This window comes from Chrysemys picta, chromosome 11 (assembly GCF_011386835.1).
Source record: "Chrysemys picta bellii isolate R12L10 chromosome 11, ASM1138683v2, whole genome shotgun sequence".
NCBI classification, from domain to species: domain Eukaryota; kingdom Metazoa; phylum Chordata; order Testudines; family Emydidae; genus Chrysemys; species Chrysemys picta.
In genome coordinates this window covers 32485306-32501445 of record NC_088801.1, presented here as the reverse complement: position 1 = coordinate 32501445, position 16140 = coordinate 32485306, and the positions used below count along the sequence as shown (strand labels likewise).

General features: G+C 39.3%; 1 protein-coding gene across 13 annotated transcripts in view; it reads left to right on the top strand.

The window, feature by feature from the left end:
• Nucleotides 1-3711, top strand: part of RBMS1 (RNA binding motif single stranded interacting protein 1) — a 187161-nt gene extending 183450 nt beyond the window's left edge. For all 13 annotated transcript variants that reach the window (XM_005309422.4, XM_005309424.4, XM_042860798.2 and 10 more), the window contains one exon: nucleotides 1193-3711. The gene's annotated coding sequence lies outside the window, so the exon portion shown is untranslated. The remainder of the gene's footprint in view (nucleotides 1-1192) is intronic.
• Nucleotides 3712-16140: the final 12429 nt, after the last annotated feature.

Here is a 16140-nt window from a genome sequence, read left to right as displayed (position 1 = left end):
CTGCACATTCACTGATACATACATTTCTCAATTATCTTTGGTTTTGCAGGTCAGGTATGTTCTGTGGTAACTGCTCTCATCCCAAGTATTCAGATAAGAATTTCTTCTGTACTCAAGAAGTCTAATAATTGTCATATAAACAAATTCAGTAGCTGAGCACATTTTATCCGATTCCATATAATAGTGAACGTGTCTGCATGTTTGTTACTTGATATCGGCCAAATACTGGCCCCTACAGGAATCCCAAGTAAACAGGCCTTGCACATTCCCATTCTTCCTTTTGAGGTTGAGGGGCCTAAATCCTACACTTCGCGATTACCCAGGCACATCCTGTGGACTGTTACTGCACCATGGCCCCTGCATGCTCCCAATTCAGGGCATCTGGCTTGTGGGTCAGTATATATCGGATGCATGGTCTTGTCCTAAGCCTTCTCTGTGGGCCTGTGGAGATTGCTGCTGCCAAGCAGTGATCCAGGGCGCACAGGGAAGCAAAGTTCTGCTCTTCATATCCTGTCCCTAGCAACAGATCAGTATTATCTCCACTCATTTGGGGCTTTGCATTTTCACAGAGCAGAAGGGACAGCATTTGGCCTCTTGAAGAGATGGTAAAACTGCTACCCAGTTTCTCTGAGGCATATTATAGTAGCCACCATTGGAAACACTGAGCACTCCCCTTAAAAGTCAATATTGCATGAACGTAATGTCTTAAGAAGCATTGTTATCAGTGTTTACATGCACTATGAGTCAGTATGGTCCCTATAAGTAATGAATAGCAGGGTGGAGAAGAGTATTAAAATTACTAAACTGAATCTGCAAAATAATGTTCCTCCCCATGAATGCGCCAACAGTAGTTACCATTTTAAAAAAAAACAAAACACTCAGCAGTTTGAGTGCAGGGTCACAGTCCCTAAGCTCTCAGTAAGCAGAACTTCCAGTGGGGAATCAGTAAGGTTGTGTGTGAGGGGGAAAAAAAGGTTGTAATTAGGCAAAGGACCTATCCAGGCAGGTGCTGAGCACCCTCAACTCCCAGGGCACTTGGCACCTCCCTGATCAGGTGTCAAGTATGTACATAGGCTCACTTGGTCCTCTCAAAACTATATCTGAGGTAAGAAACAATTTAGTTCATAGATGTCTACAATAGAAGACAATGCAAAAGTAACTCTGCTCTAGCTCCAACTTCTTTATGTTACAGATATCCAGTGTTGACTTGCCTGGAGAAGGGTGCAAAGGCTGAAACAATCATGGATTTTACTGATCAATTGTGCTTTAGGAATTATTGACAGTTTTGCACAGGTTCTTGAAAACATTATTTATAATGAAATCAACTAAAACTATTTTTGCTATAAGTTCTATAAGGTGCATAAAAAAAATCCTTAAATTCATCTAGTAGCTGTTCCTGTGAACAGGTTTATTTTAGTAAGAAAATTTTTATCAAGTGTTATGACGCATTTTTTTTTTTCCAAATTTCTGGGTATGCACAGATGACCACGAAGACTTATTCACGTGCATGGCAGAATTTGTATTTTGGTTTTTTTTTGTTTGTTTGTTTTTGTTTCTTTTGTTTTGTTTTTTTATTGTATGAAATGGGTTTTCTGAAGTTTAAAATAGTAAAACATCTAAAATGATGATCTGTGCTTGCAGTGTGTGAGTGTTGCTACAGTGCAGTGTTGCAGTTAGTGTCTGTTCTCTTAGCTTTCTGTTTTTCTTTTAATGTAGTGTGAAGTGTCTTATCCTTTTCTATAAATTCCAATTTGCCTTAAATCTTTCATGCTGTAGCTGTTTCAGTAAGTAGTCCAAACTAATGGTGTAGAATGCTTTGACCAAATGAGCTGGTCTATTATGCCTTGTAAAACAGCAGCATAGGGCTTTTAAAAGGTAGTCAATAAAAATTGCTGAAAATTTGGCTTTTTTTAATGTGTAGTAGGTGTTTTTAATGATTTTTTCACATAATATGTAAGGTAGTGAAATGCAAGAGGGGAAAAATGTTTTGTGTGAAACACATTTTCTGACTGGGGGAATTTTAATAGGATAAATTGTTTGTAAGGCCATATGCCAATAGTTTCCTCTGATAGTTTGAATGATTTAGGAACTCTGCTGTATGATGCAATGTAAAATCTTTTTTTGCCTTTTTTCAGAAACTAACTTGATGTTCTAGTTTTAGTGTAGGTAGAGGGGGGAATTTGGGGTGGGAATATCACAGAATGTTTTTGTCCTTCCTTTATACTAATGATAGTGCTTTAGATTGATGATTGTGCTGAGACCTAGCAAACAGAAAATTTGCTATTACAGCAAAATGGCAAAAGCTAAGGACTTGTTTGCAAACATAAGCTGAGATGTAAGTAGACGCATAATTGATTGGGTACTAGCTCTCTATAGTAGGTAAATAAAAATAAAAAGACTTGGCACTTTTAAAGGTAACTTTACCAAAGAACAAAGAGCCAGTAACCAATAATTCTGATTTGTCTCAGCATTACGTCTTCTGTACTCTTTATTTTCGCCGGACCAGTTTGCGGTTAGGAGAATGTGCCTTTTTTTGTACATTTGCATTTAGGTTTTATAATTTTAATTGATGTATGGACACAAAAAGCATGAAGGAAGACTTGGATCCAAGCAGTGCCACGCTTTACATCATCACTACAAGTGTTAAGTGTAAAGAAAACCAATTTTGAAACTATGAAATTCCTGATTCATAAATACACAGTTATTTGTATTTTTACGTATTAGATAATTCACTGCTATTAAGCTCTTTTATTACAATGGCATATGTTTTAAATCAAATGATAAATTAAGTTGTCTTCCAAAACTGTGTACTTGTCTGGTCAGCTGTATATGATCAGTTATCTACCTCAAAGTTTATTTCTTTTTGTACTGGGACAGGTTGCTGGCCCTCCCTGTTTCCACAGACCAAATCATCCTAGCTCAGGAGCTAGGGCTAAGCAGTTACTTCATTCAAGTATTTTTTAGTTTTTAAATTGTGTGAGTATTGGAGTATAGATGTCGGTGACATTTCATAGTTTCAAAAGTAAATTGCTGCTCTGAGAAGTGTAGATTCTAGTGAATTACATAGTCATAAGAGATGTTTGTTTTTTCTTTTCTTTTTTTTAAAAAAAGTTGTGGTATTATTGGTTCTATGCTCCCTGGAATATTACTGCTTTGTAAAAGTCCAGACTTCCTGCAGCACCTTCCCTGTATCTGGTATATTGCCATTCTTGGATCTCTCACTACTTGATATTTTTTGCATTCGTTAAAATTGCAATATAATAGCTGTGTTAGAGGGAGGGAAGAGCTGCTGCTAGAAACGTCTGAACTAAGTGCCATACTCATTGTCTGGGTAAGATTTGGGAAATTTAACCTCTGTACATAAAGAAATAATCAGTTACTTAAACATCACATAGTAGACAGCCATTAAATTATAAAAAAAAATTAATTTATGAAGAAAGACCTTTTGTACAGATTGAAAAAAAAAGATTTTCATAGAGATATCTATATGATCAAGAGAGTTAATTTTTTATTTTTGTTTTTCTAGTGCCACAAACTTGCCAGTGGTAACTTATTTGTCCGGTTCAAGATAACTCTGTAGTTTTGTTTCCTAGGACTTGTTGTTAAACGCCAAAAGACATTTTTGAACTGTACATTTGATTAGATTGTTAGCTTTTTTCTGTTTTATTTCTTTTGAAAACTTTTGAATAAAAAAGATTGAAAAAATGAAAATGTCTTCTTTCTCTTCAATTCTGACTATATCTGGAGAACGGATTGACCCCAAACAGCTTATGGTGAAACTTTAGCGTTTCTTCATGTTGAACTGCTCAAATTTGGATTCCACTTCTCAGAGGCTCCCCTTCCCTCCCAAATGTTTAATTAAAATGGAATTTTAGCTTTCTTAAACTACAGGTTATTTATTGTTCTTTAAGAGCAAACAGGAAATGATTTATTATAATAGTTTTATCAAATATCTGATTTGAATGCAAAAGCTATGCCCTTCTTTGCCTCAGTTCAGGCCTACGCACCTAATGGTAAATTCAGGCCTAGCTTTCTCCATAAAAAGTCTGCAAGCAACATGGGATTTAACAGTTACAGTCAGTAACATCACACTGCTGCATAAAAGTGCTTTGCCAGTGCCAGCTGCTGTGAATTAAATTGGCTGAGGATGTACAATCCCAGTGAATTTCACTCAGAGCATTAGCATCACTTCAGTGCAATTGTATGATGTTAATTGGTCACCTTTAGCCTCAGTCTGAAAAAGAAAACATACAGAAGGACACAAACACATTGATGTTCTAAAGAGATTTCCCTCCAATTGTGCTATCTGTAGCAAGAGGTGCTGTTCCATGTGGTATGTGTGTGTTGTCCTGCCCCAGGCTTCTAAACCAAATAACTTACCGCAAAATATCAAAAACTCTTTCCCCCGACCAAGCATTAAATAGCCAAATATCTAAAACGGGTAGGCAACCTATGGCATGTGTGCCGAAGGCGGCACGCGAGCTGATTTTCAGTGGTACTCACACTGCCCGTGCCCTGGCCACCGGTCTGGGGGGATCTGCATTTTAATTTAATTTTAAATGAAGCTTCTTAAACATTTTTAAAACCTTCTTTACTTTACATACAACAATAGTTTAGTTATATATTATAAACTTATAGAAAGAGACCTTCTAAAAATGTTAAAATGTATTACTGGCATGCAAAACCTTAAATTAGAGTGACTAAATGAAGACTTGGTACACCACTTCTGAAAGGTTGTCGACCCCTGATCTAAAATATAGCCGTTTCTGGGATGTTGTAGATATAGTGTGAAGCAGACTCACTACGCGCTAGCCATTTTTGTTACTTTCCCTCTCCTTAGAAACAGCCCTATTTTTATATATATATAATATAGGTCTGTTTCCAAGGAAAGGGAAAATAACAAAAAATTGCTTTTTTATATATATTATAACACATACATACAAATGTAGTGACAGCCAGGATGCTGACAGCATGATTTTTCTCCTTTGGAGCTGATCAAAGGAGCTTTGAGTTCCGGTTTGTCTCTGGGGGCCAGGGAAGGGGAGATGATTGTTATTTTAGACTTACGTAATAAAATAACATCTGTACTAATTCTTATTGCATAAATGAAAAGACTGGACTATACTGCATACTAATTAAGGATAAATAAAATTTAGAGACATCCATAAGTGAATGTATACTGTGTTTACTGCTTTGTCGAGCTGTTCATCTAACCTGTGGCTCAACAATTCACCCATCTAAAATGAAATGAGCGTGAAGATTTACACAAATCTGTGAGGGACCATATTCCTCTTTACTATCACTCTTAAATTAATTGGAATGAATAAATAGTATTCATCTATTCAAATACGAATGTTCTATTTTATTGCCAATTTTATATGGCGTCTTAATAGCTTTTCTTATTAGCACTATGATGCACATTAGCTCTTTATTACATAATCAAATGTATTTGAAAAGAATCAATACTCTGAGATCAGTGGTTTCTGCCTGGCTGGTGAATATGCCACACAATATATCACCCAGTCTTCAATAATACAGATCTCTGTATCACTGGCGTTGGGGAGGCCAGAGTGCCATAACCCCTCACACACACTTCTTAACAAAAGAAACATATGCGCTTTGTGAGATATTTAAGTATTAATTCCTCTGCCACTTTGGCCATGTCCATCACCACCACCATACACACTTCTACAAAGGTTCCGGCACATAAAGAGCCATTGTCCCCCACCCCTTAAAACCAGACTGGGAGAGAGAGCACTGTGACCTGGCCGGCACCTGGGTCCCACTCCACATTGAGCCACATGCCAGCAACTGAGCCCTCACCTGTCGGCTAGCAAAACTACAGCGGAAAGGTGCCGGGGACCCTCCAGGTCTGGGAAGCAGGAAAGACCTGTCACCAGCGGGCTTCGGACTGATCAGCAGAGAGAGTAAGATAAGGAAAGTGGGGTGGGAGGATGGATGTGGTAGGAGGGGCAGGAGCTCTAGTAAGGCGGGAGGAGAGGGAGCTCAGGCTCTGAGAGGGTTGGGCTGTTGTGCGTGGGGGCTTCGCCCCCCAATTCTTCCAGTCCTGGTGCCCATGCTCTGTATGCAATATACTTTAAATACACACCTAAAACTCAGTGTATATCACACAATTATATATATATATATATATTATTATATATCGCAAAATTACTGAAGAAGAGCTCTGTAGTTCAAAACTGGTCTTTCTTTCACCAACAGGTAACAGGTCTCTTGTTCAAAAATTGACTTGACTGATCATTGAACACAGTTTTGCTTTGTTATTTTGTAGCTTATTTGCCAAGATGCTGTTAATAAAAACATGCTCTCTATTGTTAGCTAAATTAGTATTAGTTATAAAAGTTCTGTAAAACTACAGTTTTATGCAACTATAATCACATGTGAAACTTGTTCACTGGATAACTCTTTGATCATATCTCGTGGTGGTAAATTAATAGGAAAGGAATCCTATTACTGAGAATGTTGGACCAAGACCATTTAGCTCTCATTCCAGTTCCCCAAACTAATTAGATTGTGTTGTCTAGTGTCGCTAGACAAGGTCTTTCTCAATTCCGACCTGGGCTTCCCATTTGAGTATAAAAGATTTATAAATTTGATATGAAAAGCAAAGTATCACAATGTAACTGGAATACCAATCCAAATAATATGCTTAAGAATGAATTGCATGATGTTCATCAGGTTTCTGAAGTTCACTTATTAGGGCCTGGCCAAGAGTTGAGCCATTTTGGTTATACCTCTTCTCTTGAATGAATCTGGATCTCAAGTTGCTATTACAGTTGGCCTTATCTCCTGAACGTCTTTGCAAAGTCATTTCAAGAAAGGTGAAGTTTTCAAAAATGTCTTCGTTCTATTAACTTTCTGTGAGCTCCTACGTGACTTAAGTGTTTCTGAAAGCTTCAACCACAGTTTCCAATATTTATATATTTGCCCAAAAATATAAATGCGAATGGGATAGGAAAAAACCCTTACTCCTTGATAAAACTAATGGAAACAAAAGTAAATAGGAGAATCATGAATAAATAAATGGTTAAACTAAATATCACTTTGAAAAGATCTGGCCACTACTTTGTGATTCATCTGCAGGACACCCACAGTATGTTGTGTACTCTTGGGAATGTAACTGCTACACTTTGAGAAGGATTCGTTTTATTAATTCTTCCTTTTTTAGTTTTCCTGTGTTTGTATGATGTCTCTTATGGTTAATTTACTGCTTAGTCTTCAATCACAGAAACAAATGGTGCTTTTTGTGTATATGTGGTTTGTCCTTCCTGTGTGTTTCTGTTGCTTGGTTGACTGTCTGTTTTTTGGAAGGGTATTTTGTTTGTTGATTTTGCTAATATTAATTTAGAAATAAGTGGGGTTTTACAACAAATACTGTGAATATATTTCTTCAGTGTTTTTATATACTTACTTTGTATAAAGTTAAGACAAACAAATGTGAATACAAATAAATTGAATCTTGTTCAGATAAAAATGCTATTCTTGTAATTAACTTTACAAGAACCAAATAATAAATGAGACAATTCCAACGCTGTCAACTATTTCTACCTAATCCGTAGGCCACCTCTCCAAATACATCTGAGTTTGATGTATGTATATCTAACGTACTGGCCAGGACATGTTAGCCTCTTCGGTGAAGACACAATCTGCCATTCCCATTGCTCCAGACTACATCAGAAAATTCCTTGAACAAGTTGCAGATGAGGATCTCACAATCAGATGCCTCACTTGGAGACAAATGAGTGGGGCAGTCCTAGCTATATTCTAGCATCCTCTTTGTTGTGGTGCCTGTGGAGGATGTCTCTGTCAGCTTTTCTGAACACCAGCCCTGATCCTCCCTCCTTTCCCCTTCCAGCTCGGAGCTCTCGCACAAAAAGGAGAGTTGATTTGTGCTGAGGTAGCTCCACCATAAGCAGTAATTCTGTACTTACTAGTAAACCAAAGCCATGACATCACCTTCTCCAAAAACCTTGACAATAGCTAACTGAAAAATATCCAACATCTGAAAAATGGATCCCAACCACAAGCAATGGCACTGTATGTAGCTGTATGCCCCACGTACACTCACTACGCTTATCCCATGGGCGGCTCCAGGCACCAGCGCAGCAAGCACGTGCCTGGGGCGGCAAGCCGCAGGGGGCGTCCTGCTGGTCGCTGTGAGGGCGGCAGGCAGGCGGCTTTCGGCGGCATGCCTGCGGGAGGTCCGCCAGTCCCGTGGTTTTGGTGGCAATTCGGCAGCAGGGACGCCGATGGTGCGGCACCGGCAGACCTCCTGCAGGCATGCTGCCGAATCCGCGTGACCAGCAGACCGCCCGCAGGCAAGCCGCCTGCCTGCCGTGCTTGGGGCAGCAAAAAACATAGAGCCGCCCCTGACTTGTCCATTCTCCTCTTGCCAGCCACTCTGGAATTATTTGCAAACCTTCATGTGCATTGGGATACAACATCCAAGCCTCTGCTGTCCAACAATGTCTTAATGTGAACAAGCTAGCATGTTATTTTGATGGTCTTTAAGCCATACGTGCAGTTACCTCCCAAATGCACTAACAGAGCTTGCAAAACTGGCATACTCCTTTCAAGTGAGAAAGATCATCTGTGTCAGTTTCCTAGCCAATGGATCCTGGCATTGATTAATACCAAACAAGGCTGAGCTTCTTGGCTTTCTCACTTGACCATTTAATTCTGCCCGAAATATGGCTAGAATATACAAAAACAATTCTGTCTGGTAACTTCTTTTACAGCTGTTAAGAAAACAAACTATGTCAGAATATCAAAGATTATGGGGCATGGGTGGCTGAAGGGCTCTGGTAGTAGAACTAGGAGTCTTTACCTTTCAGGTGACAAGTTCACATCTAACCCACCTCAGTAGTAGCTGAAAGTCATTGTCAGCTGCTAGCCGTGCAGTGGCTTATAGAAAGAGTTCATTTCCTAGCAAATGAGTGGCCACATCACAAAAATCACCATTATATTTGGATCTTTTTCCCCCTAGTCTCAGCGGAAAAGAGAATTGGTGACTGGAGTAGAAGACTGAAGGTGATGTTTTCAGAACAAGACTGAGGCATAGTTCAAGCTATCAATCCTGCCCCTTTCAGCAGCATTAATTTACTTAATATATTAGAACCACAGTTAACAAATCATTCTGAATTCTGCTATAGTTCATTAACCTGCCTTCAGCCAATTAACAATTCATTCCTCCAACTAATTTACGGTGAGACTGTCACAGACTTAAGGAATTAATGTAATTGTTCCCTAACTACTTCCATAATTACAGCCCACCCCTAATAAGCACAGTGGTCCACATTCAGATCCCCTAGCTTACTCTGAACAGCACCTTATTCCAAGTAGCCTTATTGTTTTACAGGTGTTAGCAGGGGGGAAGTGGAATCTGAAACAACAGACTAACTCTTGCTCCCATTTACTCTGCACTTGTGCTGGTGCAACTTTACTGAGCTCCCGGGAATCACGCCAGATTTACTTGACCAATTTGTTCATCAACTGGTTATATTGAAATTGTGATACATTTTTGGGTTGCATATATCCCTAAGCTACATCTAGAAAGGGTTTGAAATTAATGGAGTTAAACACCGGTTTCGAGAAAAGGAGCTAGAAATAGAGGGTGCCCAAACAGGATCATTTAGCAAGTGGATCAAATTGTCCCACATTGCATATTCTAACTACTTGTGGTCAGCAGTGGCAAATGACTTTGTCCCTTGTGTTATTTAAAGCTTTCCTTAGGAACTGCTTATAGAAAAAATAGACTTGGCTAATTTTATCTAGACTTCTATGTATTTATTAATATTCCATGCATGGCAATGCAGTAAGACTATTATTCAAGTGGAATTGGAGGAGTATGTTTTCAGAGAACTCCAAAATTTCACTCGTCTCTTAAACAACAGAGTGAGTTCATTTCAAACATGCCTTAGAAAAGCCAGCCTGTCCTGGAAGAGTATAAACTAAAAGAAAAGATAATCAACTGTCATCATCTGCGCGCTGTCCTGAGTTCCACACCTACCTTCAACATCCCAGCCTCATATGGAATATTTCAACATGCAAAAATGACTCCAGCTGTCAGCAGGAGTAGCTTTCACATGTGACTGGGTGGGAGGCAGCTTGTCAATGAGATGGAAGCAGGGTGGTATAACAGATGTAGAGTGCCACAATGCAACTTGTATCATCACTTTTCAGAGAAGAACCATATGGCATCTTGAACCACATGTGAGACCAAATCATCTTAGATTCCAAGACTAGAAGGGACCATTGTGATCATCTAGTCTGACCTCTTGTATAACACAGGCCACAGAACATCCCCTAAAAATTACTCCTAGAGCATATCTGTTACGGGGGGAAAAACCAATCTTGATTTAAAAATTGTCAGTGATGGAGACTCCACCAACACCCTTGGTAAATTGCTCCAATGGTTAATTACTCTCACTGATAAAAATTTACACCTTCTTTTCGGTCTGAATTTGTCTCGCTTCAACTTCCAGCCCTTGCATGATGTTACACCTTTCTCTGCTAAACTAAAGAGCCAGTTATTAAATATTTGTTCCCAATGTAGGTACTTGTATACTGTAATCAAGGCACCCCTTAACCTTCTCTTCATTAAATTAAATAGGTTGAGTTCCTTGAGTCTATCCTTATAAGGCATGTAGTGGTGGGGTTTTTTGTTTCATTTTAAATCTTGGGCTGCCCGTGTTTCTAAAGCCTCTATGTCCAAAAATGTGGTTTTAAGGTTCCCCTTTCTTTTACAATGCACCTCCCTAACATTTGCACTACTCTTTTTTCCAAGGATAGCCTTATAAAAAGGAAGTGGTAAGATCACAACTCTGACTTAAGAGTGACATAACACCATGCCTTTCACTGGAAGAAATGTAGCACTGGGACTTCACCTCACAGTACTGAAATGCTGGTGAAAATTCATCATTCAGTTACAAAAATGATTTGAACAGTTCCAGCAATTCTTTTCCTGAAAATATTTTACAGATGAAAAAGTCACCAGTCGTGTCTGAGGAAATAGTTGGCTACAAAAAGAACACACCACTGTAAGTTATATGATTCTCATCTATTCCAGATGGTGATCATGTGACCAGCCCTACTGTGTTCAGATATGGCCCTGATAGAAACTGTAGTGAATTTACTAAGCTTATTTGATGCTCTGCATCACTAAACACAACCATTTCAAATGATCCTCTGTACCCAAGCATCCTGGGGGGAGGGAGTGTAAGAATGGTGTGGAATCTTGTTCACAGCAGTTTTGAGAAAAGAAAAAGTGAGGTGGGGGTAATTCCCTTGAGCAAAAGAGAGTGCAGGGCTTTATTTTATTTAACCACTAGAGGGCATCTTCATTTTATTAATAATCAGTAGTTGAATCCCATTCTCTATATGTGCCTAGGATCTTATATATTTATAGGATTGTCATTAAAAGAATAACTTTATCCAGCCCCTGCAAAACACAACATAACCTTTCACACTCCCAAGATTGTGATTTTTCCATCACAAAGAAAAACAAGTTTGTCTCGAAGGAGAAGAAACCTTTATCATTTTGATTTGAGAAGTGAAATACATAAAGCCAGCTTATATTTATCCCAACTGGACACTCTTCTTATAATGGGTGCCCATCATGGGAATGGGGAGAGGAAGCTGAATAGTGTAACTAGAAAAAAAAGCAAAGCTGCTCACAGGTGGGGATGGGCGGAGGGGGAGAAATACTAAACCAGTTTCTCATTTCAGGGTGTTCTGGGCACGTAAGAGACAATTTGGCAGCATTGGCTTCTTATAATAATCTCAAGTTGAAGGATTTAACTTTACACCGGGTCTAGACGGTTCTTTCAGCTCCAAGAGAGTCAGCCATTTCAGCCCAGAGCGTCTGCATGTCTTATCTCTGGTTTTCACTCTTGGGGACAGGCAGCTCTTGGTTTTGCTTTGAGTTTATAGTTTCAAGTACCCAAAAAACTCAGGGTGTAACTCAGGCAAAACCCCCATGTTTCATGTTGTCAGGGAACAAGCACGTGGGTCATTCAGATGCTTTGAATGTTTCAATACACACAGAAGGAGTGAAGAGGATGTACTGAAAATTTAAATCAGGCAAATTTTGCATGGTTTCTGATTGTTGTGTGTCAAACACCTCTCCCTGCTCTTCTCTGCAAACCTACCTCAACAAATCATCCTCTACTAGCTATCAAAATAAGATCTGGCATTCTTCTCCAAATTCTTAATGGGGAAAAATGTTTTGTCTCGTCATATTGCATATGATTAAGACAAGGCAGTTTGAACCAATGAATAAGCAGCAGCACAGGCTATTAGGTGTTCAGATCCTGAAGTCCTTATGCAGGCCAAACTCCCATGGGACCAATGGAAATTGGCTTGTGTAAAGATTTCAGAATTTAACCCATAAACATTGAAGAGAGTTGTGTATGGCTCTGTATGCTGTGGAATGCCCAACAGTAAAATACACTGTATGGGGAAAGCACAAGATAAGGCCAACAGCCTTTTTTCACCCACACAGTCCTATTCTTGGACCTGGAATACCAAAACCATTCTGGAAATTTCTGCCAAGCTTTCCTTCTTGCTTGCAAGCAATTAAGTGACTCGCTTCTTCGCCTGTTCAAATTGCAGGGTACAGACAGAGAACAACTTGAGCAAGCCAGTCAGTGTATGCCCCTCTTGAATAGCAAATATAAAATATTGTAAAGCCTAAAATTTAAAGCTATGATTTTGCATACACCCCTGACCTCAGGCTGCTTAGTGCAAAGTAAATTTTACGTTAATCCATTCATATAAGTCAGTGCACAGTTAGAATTTCAGGACTATGGGCTGCTTTTTGTTATATTGATATCTATGCTAGTTGCACAAAATCAGATATTGCTTTGATGTGTATAGGGCTGTGCAGACAAGTGTACACTGAAAGTAGTGCAAGCCACAGAAGGAACCACCTTCACTGGATTTCAGCAGTCTCCCAATGTAAAATAACCTCCAGGCACATATAGTAAGTTAAGACTGAGATGTAGCAGCCTCACCTCTCTATTGAAAAGCAAGGTTAAGTGATTAATCCTGGATTTGGTAGCTGAAAACAGATATGTAGGGCTTGATCCTGCCATGGATTTGAGGTTCTCTCTACCTAAGGAGTGCAGGGTCTGCCCTTTAGGGCCCAATCTCCTCTGTTTCATAGAAGTCAATAGGGGAGAACATTGCAGTTGCAGGGTTTAGTCCTTTGTTACTTTAAGGAGTTGCTTTGGAGTGTCAATAAGAGAAAGAAGAACCTTACCAGTGTCTCAAAACACCCATTTTGTAATCTTACGGTTTAAGAATACCTGTTAAAATGTCTGATTGCCTGGTTTTCAATCAGTCAAGCACAATCTGTTTTTGCCATTTGATCTTTGAGCCAAAACATAATAGTTCTCATTCTTATTCCTTTACTACTGCAATGAAAAGAGCTATTCAGATTATGCTTGGCTCATGGGACCCAGCAGGTTTTTGGGGTTTAGCACGCACTCACTGCATGCCTGACTTACTCATGGGTGGGCAGAAAATACACGTGCAATTGCTGATTTAACAGCAGCAGCGTTTGTTCTTTGTACAGATCCAGATCCAAATGTTTGGGGAGGATCTGCATTTTTTATTATCATCACTATTTGTTGCAAAGATAATGGCTAGCAGCACAGTTCAGACCTGGATATTTTGTTCAGCCTTTCTCTAGTTATTTGTGGTCCTTTCTATATGTTCTCTAATATTTGTAGTACAGTTAATTTGACTGCTAGGTAGGCACGATAAAGGCTTTTTGTACTATGCAGCATATTGGATCTCAATCATACCACCTGATTTATGAAGCAGGGCCTCTTCCTTCAAAGTGTCTCATTAAAGTGGTAGATTTTCAGTTGTAAAAATGACACATTGATTATTTTAAACTTCTGTTTTGGTGAAAGTTATGTTTTTCACACAATATTTAATAACATCCCTTTATTGTTTCTGGATATTGCAGCACATACATTCTGCTTACACCATCACATCTGCAATATCTTGGCAAACCACTGGAATTTCAACACCAGTTTAGTTTTGTGGCATTAAGGGAATGTTCAATTATTTTCCTTCTTCCGTTACTTCATGGTAATGAGGGAGAAATAAGTCAGACATATTAGAGGCTCAGCATAATACACAGGGCCAGATCCACAGCTGTTGCTGAGGAGCAGGTGGGTACAAAGGTAACTTTAAGCGACGTTTCCTGTCCCCAAGTTCTGGAGATGCTTTGAACTAGGCTAGTCGTCCAGAAGTCTGAGAAGCCTGAAGATTGCTCTACCTTCCACCAGCTTCCAGCAGCTCCAATAGGCTGATGCACCAAACCGACTGCTGGGGCAAAGGAATGGCTGACCCCTCTCTCAGGGCCATGCCCCCTATGTTGACCATATGACATGAACAGGGGGAGGTCCTTCAGGGGGAGCCGGGCAAACTGGTTTTAGGACTTGGTAAGCCAGTTTCAGGGCAATTCCACACTAGCAGAGTTGTACAAAACGGACCCACTGGAGAGCAGGATATGGTCCATGAAGTCTAAGAATTGACTAAATGGGAGTTTACACAATAAATGTTGTAAAGTTCACGCTATGGCCAAATTCTAATCTCATTGAAGTCAATGGCAGAATTTCCATTAACTTCAAAGGGAACATGTTACATGTTGGAGCCCATAGAGTATTGCTGTAGACATACAGATTATATTCATCATGAGTAAGGGTCCTGCATGCTAGCTAAAATTTTTAACAGTTGCTATTTAAAATACACGTATAGCAGCATGGTGAGGTTGTGATTATGAAGTAGCAGCCTGAAACATTTATAATTTTGTTTCTATTTAAATATTGTACCTACATTTTGTAGAAACATCACACGCATATCAGACTACCTATCTACTTAGTTGATAAGTCAATAAGACCAATATTTTTTAAAATGTCTACTAAGTTTTTGGTGCTTCAGTATTTGTGTGTCCAACTAGACTCATCTAGGACCTGATTTTCAGATGGGCCGAGCACCCACAACTCTAGTTGACGTCAATGTGAGTTGTCGGTTCCCAGCATCTCCAAATATGAAGCCCCTGGTGTCTCAAGCGAGGCATGTACAATTAACGGATACTTTTGAAATTTTTGTCCTAAATAGTTATAATTTGGCTAAAACCTGTATCACTGTAGAAATTGCTGGGAGAAAACGGGGGACAGTGCCATGTGACCAGACTGCTCTTCACTGGCCACTAAGAAGCAATCAGATCTTGGTCAAGATGGGAACGACTGTGTTATATGAGTATCAGAGGGGTAGCCGTGTTAGTCTGAATCTGTAAAAAGCGACAGAGGGTCCTGTGGCACCTTTGAGACTAACAGAAGTACTGGGAGCATAAGCTTTCGTGGGTCAGAACCTCACTTCTTCAGATGCATCTGAAGAAGTGAGGTTCTGACCCACGAAAGCTTATGCTCCCAGTACTTCTGTTAGTCTCAAAGGTGCCACAGGACCCTCTGTTGCTGTGTTATATGATTCATTCTTATTTGCATTGTCTCTCCTAACTGAGAAAGAGTGTCTTAGGAAGTAGGACCATTTAGTCTCCATGGTCAGTGAAAGAAGTTTATCAGAAAATTGATGTATAGTCATACAACAAGAATATCATTGTAAACGAATTTGTATACCATCAAAGCAGCCCCTCTTGACTTGTTCACAAAACAGGCGTCTGGATCTCCATATCTAATTGTTAAATTGTACCCACGCTGTATTTTATTGCCACAAAATATGTAAATCCCTGGCATGCCTCTGTTGTGGCCACCCCAGCATTCTTTGTTTATGCTAAGTTTGAATGTATTCTAGCACATAGTTTTTATCCTCCTGCTTACTTTTAGTACATCTCCAGTATAAGTAATACATTGGCATAGCTTTGCCATTTGTCAGCCAGCAGTCTGGTAACACATTTGCTCGTCAATCTAATTTTAACCTTTTCTCACACAAGCACTTGGTATTTCATGTAAATCAACCAGCCATTCTGTCTTTTACTAGGGCTGTATCTTCATAGTCTTCTAAAACCATGTGCTTTACCCAAAATAATCATTTTAACTTGTGGAAGGAAAATTAAAGCTAATATGTTACTTCTGGACTGTTAAT